The sequence below is a fragment of the Hypanus sabinus genome, chromosome 12 (assembly GCF_030144855.1).
Source record: "Hypanus sabinus isolate sHypSab1 chromosome 12, sHypSab1.hap1, whole genome shotgun sequence".
Lineage (NCBI taxonomy): Eukaryota > Metazoa > Chordata > Chondrichthyes > Myliobatiformes > Dasyatidae > Hypanus > Hypanus sabinus.
The window spans coordinates 74,466,203-74,490,790 of record NC_082717.1 but is presented as its reverse complement, the minus strand read 5'-3'; the positions used below and the strand labels follow the sequence as shown (position 1 = coordinate 74,490,790).

At 40.8% G+C, this 24,588-nt stretch overlaps 1 protein-coding gene across 3 annotated transcripts in view; it reads right to left on the bottom strand.

The window, feature by feature from the left end:
- The window catches only part of pak5 (p21 protein (Cdc42/Rac)-activated kinase 5), a 242,660-nt gene that overhangs the window by 216,564 nt on the left and 1,508 nt on the right, over positions 1–24,588 (bottom strand). Inside the window, exon 1 of one of the 3 annotated variants that reach the window (XM_059986224.1) lies at positions 10,766–10,905. The exons of 1 other annotated variant lie outside the window; for it this stretch is intronic. The gene's annotated coding sequence lies outside the window, so the exon portion shown is untranslated. Of the gene's footprint in view, positions 1–10,426; positions 10,690–10,765; positions 10,906–24,588 lie in introns of those variants that run through there. One more of the 3 variants, XM_059986227.1, reaches the window with a different exon arrangement.

Sequence of the window (24,588 nt, the reverse complement as noted above, 5' to 3'; positions counted from 1 at the left end):
AATGTGCTCTGTCTGTTTTACACCTTAGCCCCAGAGAAACACTGCTTCACTCAGCTGTATTCATATATGGTTGAATGATAATTAAATGAATTTGCATTTGATTTTAAAACAAACGGTCTCCCATCTGATATCTGAATGGACATTGAACCCATTAGCATTACCTCACTACTTTTTTATTTCTATCGTCGCACTACTTATTTAATTTAACTATATGTATGCAATTCACAGTACATTTTTCTATTATTGTGTTGCATTGTACTGCTACCGCAAAGGTAACAAATGTCACAACATATGCCGGTAATATTAAACCTGATTCTGATTTTACCACTAAACTCATCTTTATCTCCCCCTCCACCATGCTCTGCTTTCTGCAGGGATGGCTCCCTCTGTGATTCAGTTGTCCATTCGTCTCTCCCCACTAATCCCCCTCCCAGCACTTATCCCTGCAAGTGGCCAAAGTGCTATACCTGCCCATTCACCTCCTTCCTCACTTCAATTCAGACCCCTAAACAGTCCTTCCAGGTGAGGCAATATTCACCTGTGAATCTGTTGGGATCATCTGTTGTATTCGGTAGTCCTGATACGCCCTCCTCTATGTTGGTGAGACTCATCATAAATACAGCACCTCCACCCCATCTTCCAAAAGTGGCATTTCCTGGTGACCAACCATTTTAATTTATATTTCCATCCCCATTTTGATATGTTGGTCCACAGCCTCCTCTTCTGCCACGATGAGGCCACTCTCAAGGTGGATGAGGAACACTTCATAATCCATCTGGGTATCTTCCAACCTGATGGAATGAACATCAATTTTTCCTTCCGGTAATTTTTTCCCCCTCCCTTTTTCCCTATTCTAGCCTCTTACCTCTTCTCATCTGCCTATTACCTCCCACTGGTGCACTTCCTTCTTCCCCCCCATGGTCCACTCTCCTCTCCAATCAGATTCCTTCCTCTTGACCCTTTACATTGCCCACTCAGCTGGCTTCACCTATCACCTTCAAGCTATCCCCCTTCCCCTAACCACATCTTTTTATTCTGGCCTCTTCCTCCTTCCTTTCCAGTCCTGAAGAAGGGTCTTGGCCCAAAATGTTGACTGTTTATTAATTTCCATAGAGGCTGCTTGACCTGCTGAATTCTTCCAGCATTTTGTGTGTGTTCATAACTCTTTACCAACCTGCTGCTGCTGCTCTCTGACAATAAAGGATGATGACAAGATCCTGGAAAACAAGTTCATGTTTATTGTCATTCAACTGCGTACATGTATACTACCAAATGAAACAACATTCCTCTGGACCAAGGTGTACAACACAGTGCATATACTGTAACTCACGTGCAACACACAAAGTAATATTACCACAAATAAAATTGCAAATAATAAAAATTCCAGAATAAATTAACAAATGATAAAACATATTCCAAAATACCATAAATTCAAAATGGCCATTTCCCAGTTTTCACTCTCACCCTGTACCTCTTGACGAAGGCAGATATCAGTGATGAAATTCACAACTACCTTTAATGTACTAGCATTGCCTTTGGTGATTAATGCAAAGAATATTTAAAGATCAAGACCCCAGAATCTGCACAGAACTTATGATCTACTGGCCTTCAGTGACCCTGTCTTCACACACATTTCTGAAACCTGGACTACCAAGAGCAAGCACCGGAAAATTATCACTAACGCTGTTTCTCCAAACTTACAAAAAAGATATATGAAGTAATGGCACCATCCTCTCTCATACCAAGTCCCCACTAGTAAGGCCCCCACTGTTTTCAGCCAGTGAAATTCAGCATATTTGGTTAACAGTAACTAGGGTTAATTAGCAAGGACCAATAAAAAGAAGTGAGGTTTGAGCAGAACAGTCATTGTATGTGTGGACAGTGTTAGAGTGGTCAGGTTTGGTTGAGAACAGGAACAGGCTAGAACTCAATTTAAGAAGTTCAAGGCATTACAAGTGTAGGCAGGATGGTAATTCAGGCAGTGAAATGCTCCTCCCATGAGACGTGGGATTTCAGGGTACCTAACCTGATTACTACATCTGCAGGAAGTGCACCCAACTTCAGCTCCAGGTCCATCTGGAAGGCTGAAAACTTCAGGGATGGGTCTTCTTCTGAGGTGGTTGCACCCACAGTGCAGGCTTCAGAGGGGTGACCACCAGGAAGAGTAAGCAGTCAGTACAGAGTTCCCCAGTGACCATACCCCTCAGCAACAATAGCCCTTTGGATACTGCTTGGGTCATGACCTATCAGGGCATAACAGCAGCAGCAAAAGCCAGGCCAGTGGCACTGGCCAACTCTGAAGCTCAGCAAAGAAAGGTAAAGTCAGGCAGAGCAGTAATGATAGAAGACTTGATAGTTAGAGGGACAGTCAGGAGATTCTGTGGCTGCAAAAGAGAAGTCAGGAGGTGTGTTCAGATCCAGGATGTCTCAGAGCAGCTGCAGAAGGTTCTCAAGAGGGAGGGTAAGCAGCCAGAGGTATGACTTGGTGCTTTTCTCTACAGCTAACCTCCTTAAACAATCAAGTTCTTGTAGTCTAATTAGGACGGGGAGGGGGTGTTAACTATTTTATTTCAGTCATTTTCAGGATTTAAATGTTGCTTACTTGAATTACTGCAGTCATTCTGGTGTAGATATTCCAACAGTACTATAGGGTAGGAGATTATAGGACTTAGTCTGAAGGATATATTCCCATGTCAGAATAGTGTGCAACTGGGAGGGGAACTGGGTGGTGTTCCCATGTGCCTGAAGCCTTTGTCCCCCTTTGTGGTAGAAGCTGTGGATTTGTAAGGTACTTTGGATTAGTATAGATGTGCAATGGCAGTGCAAAATGTAGATAGTACATACTTAAGCCACTGTGTTTCAATGATGTAAGAGGTGAATGTTTAGTAACACACACAAAACGCAGCAGGAACTGAGCTAATTAAGTAGCATCTATGGAAGTCATGATGAAGGGTCTCCGTCCAAATTATCATCTGTCTATCTCCCTCCATAGATGCTGCCTGACTTGCTGAGATCCTCCAGCATTTTGTGTATGTTGCTCAAAAATCTCCAGCATCTGCTTAATCCCTTGTGCAAGTAAATAGTGGATGGTGTACCAATAAAGCAGGCAGCTTTGTCTTGAATAATGAATGCTTCCTGAATGGTGCTGGAGCTACATACACTTGGGCAAGTGGAGAATAATACTCCTAACTTGAACTATATGGATTGTCCATCACCTTCCTCCTTCTGATTCCCCACCTGCTTCCCTTCATTCCATCATGTACTATTCTATCAATTTCCTAACTGTTCAGCCCTTTGCTCCTCTTACCTATCAGCTCCCCAACTTCTCACAGTATTTACTGTTCCACCACCACCACTCTCCTGTCTTCCCCCTCTCACTTGGAGTCACCCATCATCTTACTGGCATATGCTCTTTCCCTCTCCCCCTCCCCTTTTATTCCAGCTTCTGCCTTCCTCCTTTCCAGTTCTGATGAAAGCACAAAATGTTAAATGCTTATTTTCCTCCATAGATTCTGTCCGATCTGCAGAGTTCCTCTAGCATTTGTATGTTACTCAAGATTTCCAGCATTTGCAGTCTCTCATGTCTCCAGTTACTGCACTAAGTTTAGGATTCTAACCTTGGACTGTCCACATGCACTTTCCCTACTCTGGCCTAACAACCCTCTTTATAAATTTGAATGATTTCCATTTGATTATCTTTCACGATTCCTATTGTCTTTTCTAAATCAAACAGTGCCACCCTTTTCACGTGTTCTTGATGACTGCAACCATTCTGCATTGGTATTACTTTTCAAAGTTTTTTTTGCACTTTAATCCACAGTATGTATTTATGCCATTTTTGTTTTAATACAGAGATAAGACAGAAAATTCTATTGTCATTTTAATCAATTTTGTGGACAACATGAAATTAGGAGTTTGTTACTGATATTCAAGAAGGTTATCATAAATTACAGGGGGATCTTGACCTACTAGGGAAATGGACAAAGGAGTAGCAAATGAAATTTCAATACAGATAAATGTGAGGTGATGCATTTTGGATACAGCACTGGAATGATACTATTAATGGCAGGATACGAGGGAGTGTAATGGAATAGAAGGATTCAGGAGTACAAGTGCAGAGCTTTTTAAAAGCTACATCAAACATGGACAGTGTGGTGAAAAGGGCATTTAGCACACACCGGCCTTCATCAGTCAGACATAGACTATAGGAATTTGAACATTATGTTGTAGTTGGGCAAGTCATTGGTAAGGCCACACTTTGGATTACTGTGTACAGTTTTGGCTGCCTTATTATAAGAAATGACTGAAGTGGAAAGAGTGCTTAGAAGATGTACAAGGATGTCACCAAGACTAAAAGGCCTGAGAAACAGAACGGGGCCGGTCAGGTTAGGTCTTAATGCCTTGGAATGAAGGAGAATGAGGGACAGCTATGCAAGTGTTCACTGTTATGAGAGGCGTAGATAAGGTGGATACCAACACTCTTCTCCCACCACCCCCAGAGTAAGCAAGTCCAGAACTAGGAGGAAATAGGTTTAGGGCCATGGGGGCAAAATTTAGAAGAGCCTAAGGGACAACTTTTTCATGCTGAGTGTGGTGAGTATATGAGTGTGGTGAGTATATGAGTGTGTGAGTATATGAGTGTGTGAGTATATGAGTGAGCTGCTAAAGGAATAGTTGATCAGGTACTATAATATCATTAAATAAGCTCTTAGGTAAGGGTAAAGCTTGGAGGGATAAGGGCCAAATGCCAGTTGTTGGGTACAGCTGCATGGCTCCATCGTTAGCTTAGGCTTATTGGACGAAAGTGCCTGTATCTGGTCTATCACTAAGTTTCCAAGGGGTCGGATTTTCGATGCAATTTCACCAAAATTCAGCTTCACCTTTTTATTTTCTTATTTGCATTTGCCATCCTGTATTGCTACTTCAAACAAATACTGGAGATACTCAACAAAGAAGAACAGTGCACCTAAAACATTCACCTTGTTCCACTCTCCACAGATACTGCCTGGCCTGCTGAGTAGTTTCAGCACCATGTTCTTATTTCAAATTTAGAGCATCTCTGCATCATTGTTTCTTGAGTTGTGAGTATGTCACTAAAATTCTTTTGACCTCAAACCTATTGTACTTATTCTGGAAACAGAAAAAACTACAAATGCTGGAATCTGAAGCAATACATAGCTGGAGGCATTCTGTGGGACTAGTAGCATCTGTGGAGGCAAAGAGATGGTCATCATTTTGTGCTGAGACCATGAATTAAAGGTCAAAACATTCTGAAAATTCAAGTTCAAAGTAAATTTATTATCAAAGTACAACCTGGAGATTCATCTTCTTGCAGGCACACTCAAGAAATGCACAATAAAATAGTAACCATAAAAAAATTAACGAAAGCCCACACTAACCTGAGCATTCAACCAATGTGCAAAAAGCAACTAAGTGCAAATACTAAATAAATAAATATTGAGAACATGAGATGAAGAGTCCTTAAAAGTGAGTCCACAGGTTGTGGGAATATTTCAATGATGGCACAAGTGAAGTTGATGCAAGTTATCCCCTTTGGTTCAAGAGCCTGATGGTTGAGGGGTAATAATAGTTTCTGAACATGGTGGCGGTGAGTCCTGAACTCCTGTATCTTCTTTCTGATGAAAGCAGCAAGAAGAGAGCATGTCCTGGGCGGTGTGGGTCCCTAATTATGGATGCTGCTTTCCTGTAACAATGTTTCATGTAGTTGTGCTCAATAATGGAGAGGGGTTTACCCGCAATGGACTGGACCATATCCATTACTTTTTGGAGGATTTTTCCATTCAAGGGCATTGGTGTTTCCATACCAGGCTGTGATATAGCCAGTCAATATATTCTCCACTACACATTTATAGAAATTTGTCAAAGCTTTAGATGTCATGCCAAATCTTTGCAAACAGTGATATTAGGCTAACTGTCCAGTGTTTTTCTGTTTTTATTACAAAGAACTCCTTTTCTTTCTAAATAAAGGACCAGTATTAGCTGTCAGGAGTTTTCAGTTAATTCAGCCCCACCCTTTACTGATGAATATCTTAATTAAAGTATAATGGTGTTTCAACTTCTTATGTAGCCTTTTCTAGTACTTACATATAGATTTTAATATTGCTAAATATGATTTATTCAAATATCCTGCTCCCACATCTCCCAACTTTCCACCTCTAATGCTACAACTTATCATTTATATACTGCTTTTAATGGATGAATAATACCAAACAAAATTTGAAGTTTGTCCAGATGAACAAATGCTTGGTCGACAGAGTTTTAAGGAACATCTTTCGAGCAAAGGGAAGGGAGGAAATTACAGATTGACTTGACTGTAGGTACCCCCATCAGAGGACTACGACACTGCAGGAAGTTGTCAGGATAGTGGGTGAAGGCAAGATATTACCTTAAAATTTAGATTTTAAAACTCAGCCACTGGTCAACGATTAACCAGTGTACAAGTTACATGTACCCAAGTTTTGGATGCTGCAGTACAATAGATGAGAGGTACAGTAATTCCAAAGAAAAAGGTTAAGTTTCATTTTCTGTGAAAGCCACAATAAAACTATTAGTCTTTCAGGGATTTCAGTCTTTCAGGGATTTAATGCAAAATTATTTAATTTTCTCATTATTTGCTTATACTTATCCTATTAATCTTCTTGGTAAGTACCAAGGAGTATCCCTGATAACTTCAAGGTAAAGTAATTGTTGTTACTGGTGAGGTAATTCTGTAATCATTTATGGTCCATACCTATTTTAGACCATAAGACCGTAAGACACAGGAGCAGAAGTCAGCCATTCAGCCCATTGAGTCTTGTCCGCCATTTTATCATGAGCCGATCCATTCTCCCATTTAGTCCCACTTGTCTTCTCACCATAACCTTTGATGCCCTGGCTACTTAGATACCTATCAATCTCTGCCTTAAATACACCTAATGACTTGACCTCCACTGCCGCCTGTGGCAACAAATTCCACAGATTCACCACCCTCTGGCTAAAAAAATTTATTTGCATCTCTGTTCTGAATGGGCGCCCTTCAATCCTTAAGTCATGCACTTTCGTACTAGACTCCCCCACCATGGGAAACAACTTTGCTAAATTCACTCTGTCCATGCCTTTCAGCATTCGAAATGTTTCTATGAGGTCCCCCCTCATTCTTCTAAACTCCAAGGAGTACAGTCCAAGAGCGGTCAAACATTACTCATATGTTAACCCTCTCATTCCCAGAATCATTCTAGTGAATCTTCTCTGAACCTTCTCCAACGTCAGCACATCCTTTCTTAAATAAGGAGCCCAAAACTGCACACAGTACTCCAAGTGAGGTCTTACCAGTGCCTCAACATCACATTCTTGCTCCTATACTGTATTTCCTCTAGAAATGAATGCCAACATTGCATTCACCTTCTTCACCACTGACTCAACCTGGAAGTTAACCTGCACGAGGACTCCCAAGTCCCGTTGCATCTTGGAACCTTGAATTCTCTCCCCATTCAAATAACAGTCTGCTCACTTATTTCTTCTTTGTTTATTTTGTGCATGTAAAAAGTATTTTTTTATATTCTTTTTATTCCTTCATAATTGCTATAATTCCTTTTTGTCCTCTTTTTCTAAACTTCATCTTTGCTCATCCTCTCCTTTATTGGCCTCGTGTATGCCTATTCCTTAATTTCAAATTAGCCTCCAACTCTTTATTCATTATTTCCTAGCTTATACCTTTGGCAGAATTTATTTGTCTTTGACTCATTGGCTTTTCTTAAATAATTTCAAGAGCTGTTCTAAGGAATTGATAATTTTTATAAATTTGCATTTCCCAGTTCCATTCTCATTTTCTGTGACTTGTATCCCCCACTTCTATCTTGTACTGTTTTTGCCTTGTATGTGCCTCTCTCAGCTTTCTCAAACCTTAAATTGTGATCAGATTTGCTTGGATGATTCCTTTAATTACTTAATTTATAAACTTTTTTTCCATCTATAAGATTGCAAATGATGCCATCTTAGAGGTAATTGACTTCAAGATGTGGGGTGCTGCACATGTTCCTGTCTTCATCAACAAAGCTGAAGCTGAGAGTTTTAAGTTCCGTTGACTAAACATCATCAAAGCTGGTCTCTGCCAAAGCAGGAAAGTTCACCAACACCTCTACTTCCTCAGGTGGTTGAAGAAATTTGGTATATCTCTGTCAACCCTTACCCACTTTTATTGACGCATCATAGAAAGCATCCTATCTGGATGCATCAAAGCTTGATACAGTGACTGTTCTGCTTGTGACCAAAAGAAACTGGAGAGTTGTGTAAACAGCTGAGCACATCACAAAACCAGAGTGCAGAGGAGATTTACGAGGATGTTGCCCAGATTGGAGGGTGCACCTTATGAGAATAGGTTCAGTTTACTAGGCCTGTTCTCTTTGGAGCAACAGAGGATGAGAGGTGACCTGATAGAGGTATACAAGATGAACATGTGGATAGCCAGAGACTTTTTCCCAGGGCTGAAATGGCTAACATGAGGGGGTATAGTTTTAAGGTGCTTGGAAATAAGTACGGAGGGAATGTCAGAGGTAAGTTTTTCACACAGAGAGTGGTGGGTGCGTGGAATATGCTGCTGGCGGATGCAATAGGGTCTTTTAAGAGCCTCTCAGATAGGTACAGGAAGCTTAGGAAAATAGAGGGCTGTGCTCTAGGGAAATTCTACACAGTTTCTAGAGTAAGTAACATGGCTGGCACAGTATTGTGGGTGAAGGATCTGTAATGTGCTGTAAATTTCTATGTTCTATGTTCAGCCTTTCTTCATGGACTATCTATAGTTCTCACTACATCAGTAATGCAGCCAGAATAATCAAAGACTAAACCCACCCTTGACATTCTCTCTTCTACCCTCTTCCATTGGACAAAGTACAAAATCTTGACAACAGCTGCTACTAAGCTCTAGGACAGCTTCTAGTCCACTATTATAAGACTATTCAACAGTTCCTAGAAAAAATTCTTGACTTCATAATCTACCTCTTCATGTTGTTGAACCTTATTGTCTACCTGTACTGCACTTTCTATATAGATGCTGCAGTTTGCTCCGCATTCTGTGATTATTTTCCCTTGTACTATCTGAATGTGCTTTGTAATGATTTTATCTGTATGAACAGTAAGCAAGACAAGCATTTCACTGTACCTCAGCATATGTGGCAATAAGCCAATTCCAGATACAATGGTACCCTTCCTTCTTTGACATTCTTGAAAACTTGGCAAGAATATAACTTTTTAGACAGGTCAAATCCAATATATTGGTATCACTTTAAATAAGCCAATGGAAGCAGGAAAACATCAGTGTTTACAGATACAATCCATGCCATAGTCACAAGCCACATGACACTTAATATTCAGGGGAAACATGGGTTGGTGCCAACCATAGCACACACTGCTGTTGTTCCTAGAACAAATAAACTGATCCACATACAATATTCTTTGTAAACTATGGGGTAGATCCCATCGTTGTAGCCCAATAAATTTCCATATTTACATTTAAAGGTGTCTATTATCCTGGCTGAAATACAAAACTTCTGTCCCTGTTTCAAATTGCATCCAATTTTAAATGGGTACAATCAAGTCTCAAATATAAACAGTAATTGACAATTGCTCAAGTTTATTTTAATATTGTAAACACTTGCAGCACATTCCCATGCAAAAAGCATTAGGAAATCCCGAAGCTTAATTAATTTAAAGTCATTTTGATTAATGTTCAAAGTACACGTGGTAATACAAAATTCTAACTACAGATGACAATATCAAATGCAACTACCATAATTAGAATCACAGCCAAAAAGACAGAAAATAATAAAAATAAAACCTAGGCAAAGATATTGCAAATTAAAAGAATTACCCTGCATCTATTCACAAGATGCATTCATCCTTCTTCCACATTAGTTACCTCAATCCTGCAAAGAAAAACTTTTTCTATAGAAAATGCCCAAAAAGCTTAGCAGGTCAGACAGTATAGGTGGTAAAAGACTTCATCTGAAATGTTAACAGCCTGGCCACTGAGTGCTTCTAGCACGCTTCTAGCACTTTCTACTTTTGCTTCAGATTTCTAGTGTCTGGTCTAATTTTGATTTTCAACCCAGTTACCCAAATCTTTTCTTGAAACTTTGATCAACAAATTCATATGCTTCGCACTATACATTAAAAACTTTCCTACTTTAAACAATCAAATTAAATAAATTACAGTGCACTATGTGACATGCAAACTGCATGACGCCGGCGGGCACCGTATAAAGCTTATTTCAGAACAATTCAGACCCGATCAAAAAGCGTTACTGAATTTAAAGGAGGAGAAAGCAAGATAGCAACATATAAAGAAACATATTATTTTTTGAAGATACGTTTGTCCATCGGTCCAAATTAAAATACAAAGATATTTAATGATAAGAGAAATGCGACTCACTGGTTAAAATAAGATTATCAAGCCCAACAAATAGCTCCCAAATGGACTGCACCTGTTCTCCAACGGTAAATACAGGCAAATAAATGTCAAGCCCACGCACATGTACGTTGCGAGTGGACTAATCCTTCACGGCGCTCTTTGTGTGCAAATGGTGGTGAGGAAATTAATTTCCCTTCGCTTTAAAAAACGTTTGGTGCGAACAAAGCTCCTGTCAGAAGCAGGCGAAACCCCAGCCACACGTCAGCGCACAAGCGGCCGGGTACAGCACCAGCAAACCGCGGCACAAACACTGGCGCCGCCTCCCGGGGAGGGCCGGCTCATCCCCGGCGATAATTTTACCTCAGGCCGCCCGGCGGACGTAGACTTGCACCTTGCTCCGGGACGGTGCCGGTCTCCCGGTGCTTCTCCCATTATCCTGCAGTCGCCATGTTTCCCACTGTGTATACGATGAACATCCGGGGTGCGCGAGGAGGAGGAGGAGGGGGGCGGGCAAGAGGGGTGGGGTTGGGCACAAAGGAAGGGGCTAAGTGCAAAGGGCTGGGCAAGAGGGGTAGGGCCCGGTGTAAAGTGGTGGGCGTGAGAGGAGGGGCTGGGTGCAAAAACCTGGGCACTAAGAGAGGGATATGGCAGGAGGGAAGGTGCCATGTGCAAACGGCTAGGCAAGAGAGTAGGGGCTGGAGGAAAAGGAATGGAGGGGCCATGTGGGGAAGAGTTGGGTGCCAAGGACAGTCGGAAAATGAGGGGCACAATGATGTGCCTATGAAGCACAGCAGAGCATGAGGGAAACTGTTGGGCATGAGAGGAGCAGCAATGATTGAAACTGAGGAGGAGGAATGGACACAGATGTAGGGGATAGGTGGAGCATGTGGACTGGAGACATTGGGCAGCCCAGAAGGTGCTGTACATGAGCGAGACAGATGGGGCTGAGCAAAAGCATCTGGATGAGTTACATGGAAGAGTGGACACGTAGCCTTGCTATTGGTGTTGGGCACATTTGGTGGTGGGAGAACTAAAAGAGGAGATAGAAATTAAAGGAGCACCCATCACAAGGGGAGCAATCAAGTAAGGTTAAGGATTGAGCGAACAGCTAGACAAGAGGGAAGGAGGAGGGTCAGGTGAGCAGTGAGCATGGGTGGGACAATGAAGGAGAGAAATGGCTTAGCACCAAAGCAGGGTGGATATAAAACAGGAAAGGTGGTGATTAATGGAAGATCGCAGGAATATGGAAAGTTAGGAAGTGGCTGTACAAAGTCAAAAGAGCTGGGAAGAGGGAGAAAATTTACATAAGAGAGGCAAGGCAAATGCAGATTGGGGCTGGACCCATGCTGAGCCACTGGGAACAAGAGAACTGGATGGGAACTTGTTTAGTGGGTGGATGTAGAACAAGGTTCAATAAGGAGACAGTGGATGGTGAGGGCTTGATGAAATAGCAGAGACTGAGCACATGGGGAAGTGATAGGTATGAGGCACCCAGAGAAGGGAGGAACACAAGAGGAGAAACCAGGCCCAAGATAAAGGACATGTCTCTCGGGGGTAGGAATGGAGCAGATAGAGAGCTGGGATTATAAGTTGTGTCTGGCCTAAATGACCAGATTCATGGGAAGGTAGTGGATGGACATGCATGGAGCAGTTGGGCACAAAGAAGGGTAAATAGCACAATGGAAGGGTGTGGTTAGGGGGGGTAAGGAATGTGTGGGGCTGTGCATAAACAGAGAGGCCTGGCACGGCACAAACAAGACACGAGATTTGGACTGGGTATGCGTGAGGGGAGGGCAATGCAGGTACTGTAGGGTCTGAGCAAACATGGGGTCCAAGTACACAAATAGAGGCTAGCGTGTGTGGAAGTGATACAGCCCCAGGCTAGAGTTAAGACTGAGCAAGAAGGGAGTGGGATGTACACAAAAGGAGAGTCTGACAAGGCAGCAAAGGTCTTAAATGTCTTGAGCCTGGTGGTGTGTGTTTTCAAGCTTTTGTATCTTCTGTCTAATGCAAGGGAAAAAGGATGAAAGATCAGGTAGGGAAGATCCTTTAATTATGTTGCCTGCTTTCTTAAGGCAGTGAAAAATGCAGACAGGGTCAGCGGAGGAGAGGCAGGTTTTCATGATAGACTGGGCTGTGTTCACAACCCTGCAATTTCAGAGCAGAACATGCCAAGTTGTGGAGCTTCAGAAAGGACGCTTTACTTGGTGCATCTGTAATTGGTGAGGATCACTAGGGATGTGGCAAATTTCCAGTGTGAGGGGAATGTCTGGTATAGGGCATAAGGGGGACAAACCCGACATATGGCAGGGTGTAGTGGAGGAGGTGTTTTGTACTGGCCTGGACACCAGTTGAGGTAGGTGGTGGCGGTGTTAATGGAGTGCAGTGGCCAGATGTGTGGAAGGAACGAACTGGGCACAAAGGGAATGGTTGAACAGGGCCGGATAAGGATAGGTTCTGGCCCCAAAGGAATGGGTGGGCACAAAGGTAAAGTCTATAATGAGTAGAGGTGACGGGAATGTCAGTAAGGGGCCAGGTACACAACAGGTAGCTGGGCATAGCATTTATTTTCATCTCCTTCCTCCATCAGGATCCACCATTTCCCAGTATTCCCAAATCCCAGGACTGAGTTTGCTGCCACCTTTCAACCTTCGCAGCACAGGAGAAAAAGGAAATCAGTGCAGGAAAAATAAATAAAAGATTTTGTAATTGATATACTCCATCTTTTATTGTATCTACGAATATATGTCATCATGATTTATATTGCTAACAAAAGAATGTAGACATAGGCTTCAAAACTTGCAGTTCTTGTGAATCTGACTTCATTACCCTGATGAATAACAACATCCTATCACGAGGAATTTATAATCATCATAGCAATGCTTCTGAAGCTGCTAACAAGCCTTTTAATGGGTTTAAATGTCAAAACATTTGCTAAAACAGCTTTGAAATGTGCAATTTTGTAGTAAATGACTCAAGTGAAAATGGATATAATTTTGATTCCTCTAAGACTGAGACACCTAGCTGAAGTCTCATGGCCCTTGGTACGAAGGCAGTGCCACATTATTGTACAAATCGGCAACTAAACTTTAAACTTTGTTTGACCAAATAAATAGTGCAGCTAAAAATATTTTGAATACATTCTCTACTAGTTGAATCAATTGCCTCCAGTCTCAAGTTTGAACAACATGAGTATCATGTTATTCCCAAATATTTCCGTGTTTCTATTATTATTTGAGAGAACATCTCTACTTTAGACTGCAGCATTCAACCTTTGCATTTTTCCTTTCTGCGAGGAGGTAGCTGTATACTGGCTCCTGAGGTATCAAATCGCAATTATTTAGTGTGTCACCATGGGCCATTCCTCTTCAGCACCTCTGAGGGAGGATGGGGCTGTCACAATGCTGGATATTATGAAGTCAGATGATTGAAAGGATTTCTGCACTTTCTACTGCAAGTACTGAGTGAAGTGGAACATTTTTGCTTCTCGAATAGGAAGATACTTCCTTTAAGAAGGAACTTGAGGATAATAAGCTTCTGCTTCTAGACACTGATTTCATTTGTATATGGTGGACCAAGAAATACTTAATTTTCAAGGATGAGAAAGAATCCTTGGTAGAATTTGTCTACTAACTCTTTCAAAGTGAGAACTCGCACCACTCAGACACCTCTTTACATAGGCACCACAGCAGTGGAAACTGTGAGTGATGTCTCCTGTGAGTGCTCATCTTGCAGTACCTCTGATAGTCCCAGAACACATTGTACACAAACAGGAAAGCTCACCGACGCCTCTACATTCTGCAGAGCCTGTAGAAGCTGCTCTATGCAGATCTTGTACTCACATCATTCTACAGATGTGCGGTAGAGAATATCCTAACAAGCTGCATCACTGCATGGCATGGAAACTGACCTATGGCAGATGGGAAGGCTCTACGATGCGTAGGTAAGAGTGCCTATGCATCATCGACATAGCCTACCCACAAAGACATATGTACAGAAAAGGGGCAGTAACATCATGAAGGATTCCACCCACTGCATTCATGACTATTTGTCCTAATCCCATCGGGGAGGAGGCTATGTAGCATTGATGCCAGGAGCGTCAGGCTCAAAAACAGTTACTTCCCTAAGCAGTAAGGCTGATCAACACCTCCACCCACTAACCCACCCCTCCGCACTCCCACCACTATTACTTTATAATTTCCTGTCAGTCACCTTATCTACAGACAGATTCTCCTCTGCGTAGTGTCATTTTATGAGCATACAATTAATCTATGTTTATAAGCTATCATGAATTTATTATATCTTATGTGATTTTTATTGTCATTGTGTTCTTCCCATTATTGTGTTTTTTTTGTATCATATTACTGAAAACATTTCCTTGTCTTTCCATTATTATTTGGATGAAGCACCTCCACAACAACCAATCAATCTTTGCATTTGATCTGGAGTAACAATTATTTTGTTCCCCTTTACACTAGTGTACTGGAAGTGACATTATACGGTTTTGAATCTTGGTTCTGCAAATGCCTCATTCCAAATCAATATCATTTGTAGTATGTGATGTTTCATTATCATTGTTGGTCAACAGCCAGGTTGTATTGGAATCCCAATACACATTACATAGATATTTGGGGAATCATACATAGGGGATTGAAGAACAGCAGTATGTATATAATAAGAAAATGGAAATCTGGGATAGAGATGAGAAAGTGAAGAGTTGGTAAAGATGCAGATGGTCTGGGTGACAGGGTCTGATATTAAGGCTAAAGTTAAGTGTAGTCTAATTGAATATAAGCATGTAATTGAGGAAAAACATGAAGTAAGGATTCAAATATTGTGCCTTTGATTCTATTACTGTCCAGTCAATCATTAAATGACTTAATAGTAGACAAATGGTTAATAATACATTGATTATTATCAGACCAAATGCTGTGCAGGAGGTGGAAATGCATGCATAATTGGTACATATTAAAATTGATTAGTATTAATGTGGTAACCTGCCATATCTAACATGCGCATGGTCCAATATCATCCAGTGGCACTAACATCAACAGTGATGAAGTGTTTTGAGAGGTTGGTGAGGAAACATATCAACTCCTGCCTAAGAAGCAATTTGGGTCTGCTTGATTTTGCCTGCCAGAGCAATAGATCCATAGCAGAAGCCATCTCTTTGACTTCACTCAAATCTGGAACAACTGGACAGCAAAGATGCATTCATCAATATGCTCTTTATCGACTGCAGTGGCATTCAATACCATCATCCCCTCAAAACTAATCAATAAGCTTCAAGACCTTGGCCTCAATACCTCCTTGTACAATTGGATGCTCATTTGGTTCACCTGCGGATACCTGTCAGTTCAGCAACATCTCCTTCACAGTCTCCATCAGCAGTGGTGCACCACAAGGCTGCGAGCTTAGCCCCCCGCTCTACTCACTTTCATGTTTCACTGTCGGTGGCGACAAATCAACGTATAGGAGGGAGATTGAAAATCTGGCTGAATGGTCCCAAAAGAACATCCTCTTACTCAATAACAGCAAGACCAAGAAACTGATTATTGTCATTAGGAGGAGGAATCCAGGGGTTCATGAGCCAGTGCTCAATGGAGTTTCAGAGGAGAAAGAGGGTCAGCAAATTTAAATGTTATTATTTTGGAGGACCTGTCCTGGGTCAATCACCTAAGAGCAATTACAAAGAAAGTGCATCATCGCCTCTACTAACTTAAGAGTTTGTGAAGATTCAGCATGGCACCTAAAACTCTGACAAACTTCTAGAGCTGTGTAGTGGAGAGTATATTGACAGGCTGAATCACAGCCAACTATGGAAACAACAACATCCTTGAACGGAAAATCTTCCAAAAAGTAATGGATATGGCCCAGTCCATCACGGGTAAAGCTCTCCTTACTATTGAACACATCTACACAAATTGTTGCCACAGAAAAGCAGCATCTGTTATCCGGGACCACCACCACCAAGGACATGCTCACTTCTCACTGCTGCCATCAAGAAGAAGGTACAGGAGCCTCAGGACTCACATCACCTGGTTCAGGAACAGCTATTACTCTTCAACATCAGGCTCGTCACTGAAATGTTCCCACAAGCTAATGACTCACTTTCAAAGACTCTTCATCTCATATTCTTGATATTTATTGCCTGTTTATTTATTATAATTATTTATTTCTTTTTGCATTTGCACAGTTTGTTGTCTTTTCCACACTGGCTGAACACCCAGTCTGGTGCAGTCTTTCATCGATTCTATTATGGTTATTGGAAATAATTTGGAAAATGCGTCGCTCAGGTGGTTGATGGTTGGGTTAAGTTGTTCTCTGATCTTGGCAAATTACTTGCAAATGTTTTGTCATCATACAAGGAGACATACATCCTCGTATGGTGATGAAACATCTGCAAGTAAATTACCAAGATTGAAGAACAACTCAACCCAAACATTATGGTTATTATTCTATTATGGATTTATTGAGAAAGTCTGCAAGAGAATTAATCTTAGGGTATTATATGGTAACATATATGTACTTTAATAATAAATTTACTTTAAAATTTGATTTGCAATTTACACATTTTCTGAATATTGTTAATGCCTTCCTAACTGTGCTAATATAAGGTCCCTTCAACAGCAGCTAGAATTTGAGTTACTAACCACTGAAAGTCAATATAATAAACTATTTTTGTTATTTTTTTACAGAAAATAACAATGAAATTCTGTCTCAGTAAATGGAGTTAATCTTGTTAAGAAAGGCAAGTTTAAACCTCATCTCATCTAGTTCGGATCACAGGCTAGGGAACATGGATGGGTCTTATCTATATTTAAATTCTATCTTTCTTGTTAAGAATTGACTAACTGTGTGTCATAGTTTATTGTCAAACTTCCCAAAATCCCTAACATTAGTAGGCTTACTCCCACTATCACCTCCGAGCCTACACATGGAGGCACCTCCCAGTTTCCAACCAACTAGTAGGATTCACCTGCTGCTCGTTCAGACTCATTACCTGCAGCCTATTTAACCCCAATTCTCATCCATAGTCCTTGTTCACTCATGATAGCGGTTGGCCTTAGCTAGCTGATTGGCACTTTCCTTCCTTCTGTCTAAAGATAATCCTGTTGGTTCTGACCTGAAATATTGACTGTACTTTTTTTTCCCCATAGCTGCTGCCTGGCCTGCTGAGTTCCTTCAGCATTTTGTTTGTCTTGTTGCTTGTTGTGTTTAGTTTTAATTCTCTCTTGTTTTGTGCCCCTTCTTTCCTTGATATTTTGCAATCTATTCTTAAAGTTGATGCTCACTGCTGAATCATCTCTGCTGCTCTGCTTTTGGGTGAAACTTCCTCTATTTTCCTGACAAAAGTGGTATTATCATAGAGCATTAGGCTTAGGGAATTTCTTCACAAAAATGTTACTGCAGTGAAATGTTTTATTCTGCATTTTTACATTAGGGGATGGTTTGAAGTTTAAGCCTAATCTAGTTTACGATCACAGGCTAGGCACGCTTCTTGGAATTTACCAGCTGTTTGGAGAAATATCAAGAGTGCTAATAAATGGAGGTTGTAAAAAAGAAAAAAATCTCCCAATTGACCTTGACAGTAAGGCAGCGCTACTTACAGATGCAGAGAAAAGATTTGCCTAATTTTATTGAATTAACTAAATTGGAAAATATAGGCATAAATTCAATGATTGATGAGTATATGACATATTTGTAAATCTTCTACAATTGACAGGATCTTTAAGCATTGTAAACAACCATTGCCTTGCTTTTATTATAGTCAGAGCTCCTCCATCAGACCAAGTGTCCCCAATGTTAGTGTTGGCTTTTATTTTGTCACCAGGAAAAAATATTTGCTACGTGAGTTAGTGTTCTTTAGGGTTTCTTCTTCTACAATGGGAATTTTATTGTATTGAGAGATACAGCATGGAATAGGCCATTCCAGCCCTTTGGGCCCTGCTGCCCAGCAACCCCCGACTACCCTGAATTTAAACTTAACCTCATCATGGGACAATTTATAATGATCAATTGACCTGCTAACAGTATGTCTTTGGACTGTGGGAGGAAACCAGAGAACTGCGAGAAAATGAGGATGATATTTTGAAGACTACTATTCTTAAAATATTCTTAAGTGATTGTACCAGCCACCTGTTTATACAACACAGCTCCAACTAAGCTATAACTGCCTTGTTAAGAATTGGTTAACTGTATAGTTTGAAGAACAAGTACTGGTGCACCATGATCCCTTCTCACTCTTGCCCCATATTTTCAGATGTATTATAAGTCTACCTCTTTGACCAAGATTTTGCTTACTTCATCCATCTACCTTCTCCCTCACCTGGCTTCACCTATCACCTTCCAGTTTATACCCCCTCCCCTCACCCACTTACTTATTCTGGCTTCTTCCCCTTACCTTTTCAGTACCGATGAATGGTCTCGGCCTGAAACATCAAATCTTTATTCCTCTCAATAGATGCTGCCTGACCTATACAGTTCATCTAGGTTTTTGTATGTATTAAAATAATTGCAATGTGTTGTAGTTCAAACAGGAAGGGAAGACAGTGCTTGGGATATTCTGGCTACATTGGAAATAACCTTTAAATTGCAGGTATTTCATGAAGGCATACATTTATTACTTTGATAGAATTGTTTCACTGCTGTGGCAGGAATGAAGTCTGTTTGAGGAGCTAAGAGACAAGAGTGAAGGGAGACAGACAGAGGGACATGGGATGTGAGAGAGATCAATAATGTATTTGTCTGTAGTCAAAATGATGGAAGCAAGGAAACTGCATGAAGCAGCAAGAACTTCGTTCTCAGATATCCTGTTGAAAATTGGAAAGGGGTTTGGGTAGAAGGAAGAGGTTTTCTTTCACTGGGAAACTTGAAGAAGCTAGTGAATAGCATAAATGAGATAAGAATGAAGTTAACATAAATAGGTCCAATATAATATGCTGGATGTTAATGTTGCAAGCAAGAAATACAAATGGTGCCAAATGTGATTGCTGTTTGGAAAGCAGCAGAAAGGAGATTGTGTTGGACTTTTGGAGAATGTCTGGATTTGAACAAGATGACAGCTCACAAAATTTACTTAGCAAGGGGCACTGATGGCTGGCAAGACAATGGTGAATCTGGTGATACATCTGTGAACTGATAGTAGGTTGTGCAAGGGACTGGAAGGACAGACCACCAATATAATGTTAGTGAAGGTGTTACATCAGGTCTAATCTGTTCTCAAGGGAATAGGTAAAGAATAGAAATTTCAAAAAAAATCAAGAATCGGCGGGTGCAAGAAAGTCAAAGTGCAGAATAGAAAATACATGAAACATTCAACAGGTCAGGTTGCATCTGTGAAAAGGAAAAAAGACTTCATACTTGGTCACAACTGAAACAAACAATCCCTTGGCACAATTTTGAAGGGTAGTTGTCTTCGCTCCTCCTGATCCAGAAAATATTTATCCCTAAATCAACATAACTAAACAGGAACAATACCTATTCATTTTATCTCGGGGCTGTTTTGGGGATGTGTGCATAAATTTGCTGCTGCGTTTTTTCTTTTTCAATATACTTTAAAGATTGCACTTTGCCAGTAAAATACATTGGAGTGCTCAAAGGTTATTGAAGACGTTATATGAAAGTCTTTATTTCTTACTCTCAAGAGAGACCAGGGTATAAATTCATCCTTGATCACTTGCTCTTAGTGTACAATATAGTAGCTATACTCTGTTTATATTTCATAGAGCAGGAAGCATATTTTATGTTAAGCACACACAAATGAGGCTAAATTTTAATGGGACTAAATTTATAGACTATTCCCCAACTGCTATATACTGTATGATCCTCTTTCCACCCTTCCAGGACATTAACTCCATCTTAAAATCTTCCAGGATGCTTTCCCCATATTTTTTACCCATGGTTAAGCTTTCCTGATTTTAGTAGACTTCTTTGCCTATTTTTAGAGAGCTCCGGTAATTAACCATATTGTGGCGACCCTTTTCCTGGCGTATCCGAACCGACTCACAATGAGATAGCCTACGGGGGTTTGCGAGCACAGAGCTTTGGAGCCTCTGTGCCATGGGGGGCCGGTTGACAGAGGCTTAAAAGTGAGGCTGAAGTTTTGGAATAAAGTTTTTTCCTTCGACTGCAGTTACCGACTCCGTGTCGTAATTTTAGCGCTGTGTGTAGCACACCGCTACAATATAACATATAACAACTTCAGCACAGAAACAGGCCATCTCGGCCCTTCTAGTCCATGCCGAATGTTTACTCTCACCTAGTCCCAATGACCTGCACTCAGCCCATAACCCTTCATTCCTTTCCTGTCCAAATACCTATCCAATTTTACTTTAAATGACAATATCGAACCTGCCTCTACCACTTCCACACAGTTACCACCTGAGTAAAGAAGTTCCCCCTCATGTTACCCCTAAACTTTTGCCCCTTAACTCTCAAATCATGTCCTCTTGTTTGAATCTCCCCTACTCTCAATGGAAAAAGCCTATCCATGTCAACTCTATCTATCCCCTTCATAATTTTAAATACCTCTATCAAGTCCCCCCTCAACCTTCTACACTCCAAATATTAAAGACCTAACTTGTTCAACCTTTCTCTGTAACTTAGGTGCTGAAACCCAGGTAACATTCTAGTAAATCTTCTCTGTACTCTCTCTATTTTTTTGGCATTTTTCCTATAATTCGGTGACCGGAACTGTGCACAATACTCCAAATTTGGCCTCACCAATGCCATGTACATTGTAAATAAAAACCACCAAACAGGAATAAGATGACACTAGGTTGGCCAGTGAGCCAGATTTTGACTTCCAAATGGATAAAGAATGAAGTGGATTTCTGGTCTATTCTGATTTTCCCTATGCAGGAATAGTTAATATTGTCCACAAAATTCATTTCCGCAGTCTGTTACATGACTTCCGCGTGTTTCACAGAAACCATTTTCTACTCTAATATTTTTATTCCTGCCGTGACTGCCTTTCCTAGAAAAAACTTTATCCTCTTGAGTTTAGAAGAATGAGAAGAGATGCCATCGCAAAATTCATACAGGGTTGCATGGTAGCTGTTTCTTGTGATTGAGTAGTCTGAAAATAGGATGCAAAATTTCAGAAGGGACAGGCCATTTTGGGTCAGAATTCTTTATCCAGAGCATGGTGAATCCTTGGAATGTTCTAACCCAGCACACTCTGGACGTTCAGTTAGTTCAAAACAAAGATGGGTAGATTTCTGGATGCTAAGTGAGTCAAGGACTATGGAATATATGCAGAAAAATAGCACTGAGGTAGAAGATGCACCAAAATCTTAATGAATTACAGCGCAGGACAGATAATGTTGTGCCTTTTTCATATGTTGGGATGTTCTATATGTACAGTACTGTGCAAAAGTCTCAGGCACCCTAGATTTTTTCTATGGTTTCAGATGGTATGGTCTCCATAGAGCCCTGATCTCAACATTACTGAGGCCATCTGAGATTACCTGGAGAGACAGAAGCAAGCCAAAGTCCAAAGAAGAACTGTGGCAAGTTCTCCAAGATGCTTGGAACAACATATCAGCCGATTTTCTTATAGAACTAAATGAAAGTGCACCTAAGAGATTTGGTGCAGCTTTAAAGGCAAAGGGTTGTCACACCACATTTTGATTTGATTTAGTTTTTTACTGTTTTTGATTTGATTTAGATTTTTTTTACTGTTCTCTGCTCTTTATAGTAAATTTTTGATATTCAGTAATGTTTAATTTCATTATTTTTGAAAGCATCTTCACTTTACAGATTTTTTTTTCATGTACCTAAGACATGTACAGTATTGTACTTGGCTGCTTTATCTACTGATTTATCAACACAAATATTCACAGTTGCACAGATAAACAGCAGCCACTAGGTGGAGCTTCAAAACCCGCTGATTGCCAGAGCAGTGCTGACAGCAGTTTCACGGAGACTTCTGGTTTGCTCCTTTTCCACACTCAGTTTGCACTCTGCTGGCTGTGTCAGCATGCCATCAAGAACCCAAACTCAAGGTGCTTCAGTCAGGATACAAATAGGCCCTGGTGGACAGGGAAGACTTCACAAAGACTATTCCAAACTCTGTCTTGTGAAGAGATTACCAGGTGGAAAGAGAAGTTGGTTCAAGGATGAGCTCAAAGCTTCCTTGAAAAAATGCAACATTCTCCCTGACTTCTGGTCATTGCTGCTGGCTCATTTCCACTCAAAGGATGGTATTGAGATCCTTGAGTCCATGCATCAAAGTTCAAAGTAAAATTTATTATCAGAATACATACATGACACCATACCACCCTGAGATTCTTTTTCTGTGGGCATACTTAGCAAACCTATAGAACAGTAACTGTAAACATCAGGAACTGTAAGCAGACTGTGAAAATGCAGATATAAATAAATAGCAATAAATATTGAGCATTAAATAACAAGATAAGAATCTTTAAATGAGTGTAGTTATCCCCTTTTGTTCAAGAGCCTGATGGGTGAGTGGTAGTAACTGTTCTTGAACCTGGCAGTGAGAGTCCTGAGGCACTTGTACCTTCTACCTGATGGCAGCAGCAAAAAAAGAGCATTGGCTGGGTGGGGAGGATTTTGATGATGGATGCTGCCTTTCTACGCAATATTTCATGTAGATGTGCTCAGTGGTTGGGAGGGTTTTACCCATGATGTACTGGACTGAATCCACTACCTTTTGTAGCATTTTAAACTTAAGGCGCTGGTGTGCACAGGAGCACACCAAAGCCCTCTTTAAGTGGCAGAAGGAGAGCACCATCTCACAAAGCTCTCACCTGTCAGATATCCTTTCCCCTATTAGTGGAAGAGTCTGTGGTTCTACAGTGGTCTCATGATAACCCGCAACTAAGCTCCCTAAGTTTTGAAATAATACTTTCCTATTGACTTATCTTCCCACATCCCAACCCTACAGGTGGGACCAATAGCTCATGGAACCTAACCACTATCTCCACCAGCAGGCCTTTTACCTGAATGATGGAAGCTCCCAGTCCCAAACTAACAGGCTGCTTCAATCATCAGGGCCACCTACCCCTGCCAAATGGCTACCCTTCCATTTCTCCCTCCTGGACTGTACTGCGCCCCACCATGCCCCTTATCCTTTCCTTATTCCCCTCTTTTCCCGAGGAACCTCATCCCCTTGCTCCCTCTGCAAACTGACCTCAGTTCCCTCTACTCTCAACTTGCTGAAATGTTGGAGAGCATGAGCAAAGGGCTTGTGTATGTGTGATCTTTGGTTTGTACTGTCTATTTTATCTTGGGTATTAGGCACAATTTTATTATGCACGTAAGGTCAGGTTCATCCAGGGGCCTCACTCAAAACCAGTTTGGTCTCCCTGCAGAGCCTGCCTCAGGCAGGTTACATTTTCTCAATCATACTGAATAAGAGGATGAAATTTTTTTTGCTGTTGTATTGTGTACCATTGGAAACGGTGTTACCATGTGGTATGACCTTTTTATATTGTTGTACCATATAATAAAGTTTAGATCAAATGACTGTTTTCAATAAAGGAAGCCGTGTTATTCGTTTGCCTAGGTTGACTGATAGCAGATGCAACATAAAAGCATTATCAGCAACCCTGAGCCTTGCACATCTGCTGCTCCCTGGCGAGTATGTCTACTTTATACAGACACACATCAGAATTGCAAATTTCTGGTTGAAAATTATGAGATTTCAAGCAAATAATATCGTCTCTTCCTAAATCGGTAATTAGTCTTTTTATCAGTTGGACATTCTCATTGTTCTGCATTCACACAAGGATTACTTTTAAGTCGATTGGAGACCAGGCATTCAAGTCCCTGATCTAAATCTTTGTTACCTCAGTCTTCAAAAAACTAGATTTCTGAATCAGATTTATTAGGTTATTAGATTTATAAGAATATTGGATTTTTATACTACTTAATTTTCAGTATTTTCATCCACTGAAACCTTTGACTTTGAGGTCAACATGGTGTTTAGTGAGAGTAGTCACAGCAACCCATTTATGCCAATATGGTAAATATAATTATACTGGATAAAGCTGTCACAATCGTCCAATTTCATTATGAAGCCATCTCTTTTGGCTAGTGTTTCATTGTGAGACCAAAGGTAATCAATGGCATAGATGTTATCAAATTGGCAATACTACCGGACGATAGGTTCTTCTCTGACAATGGTCCATTATATCAAATTCTTGTTTCTTCCT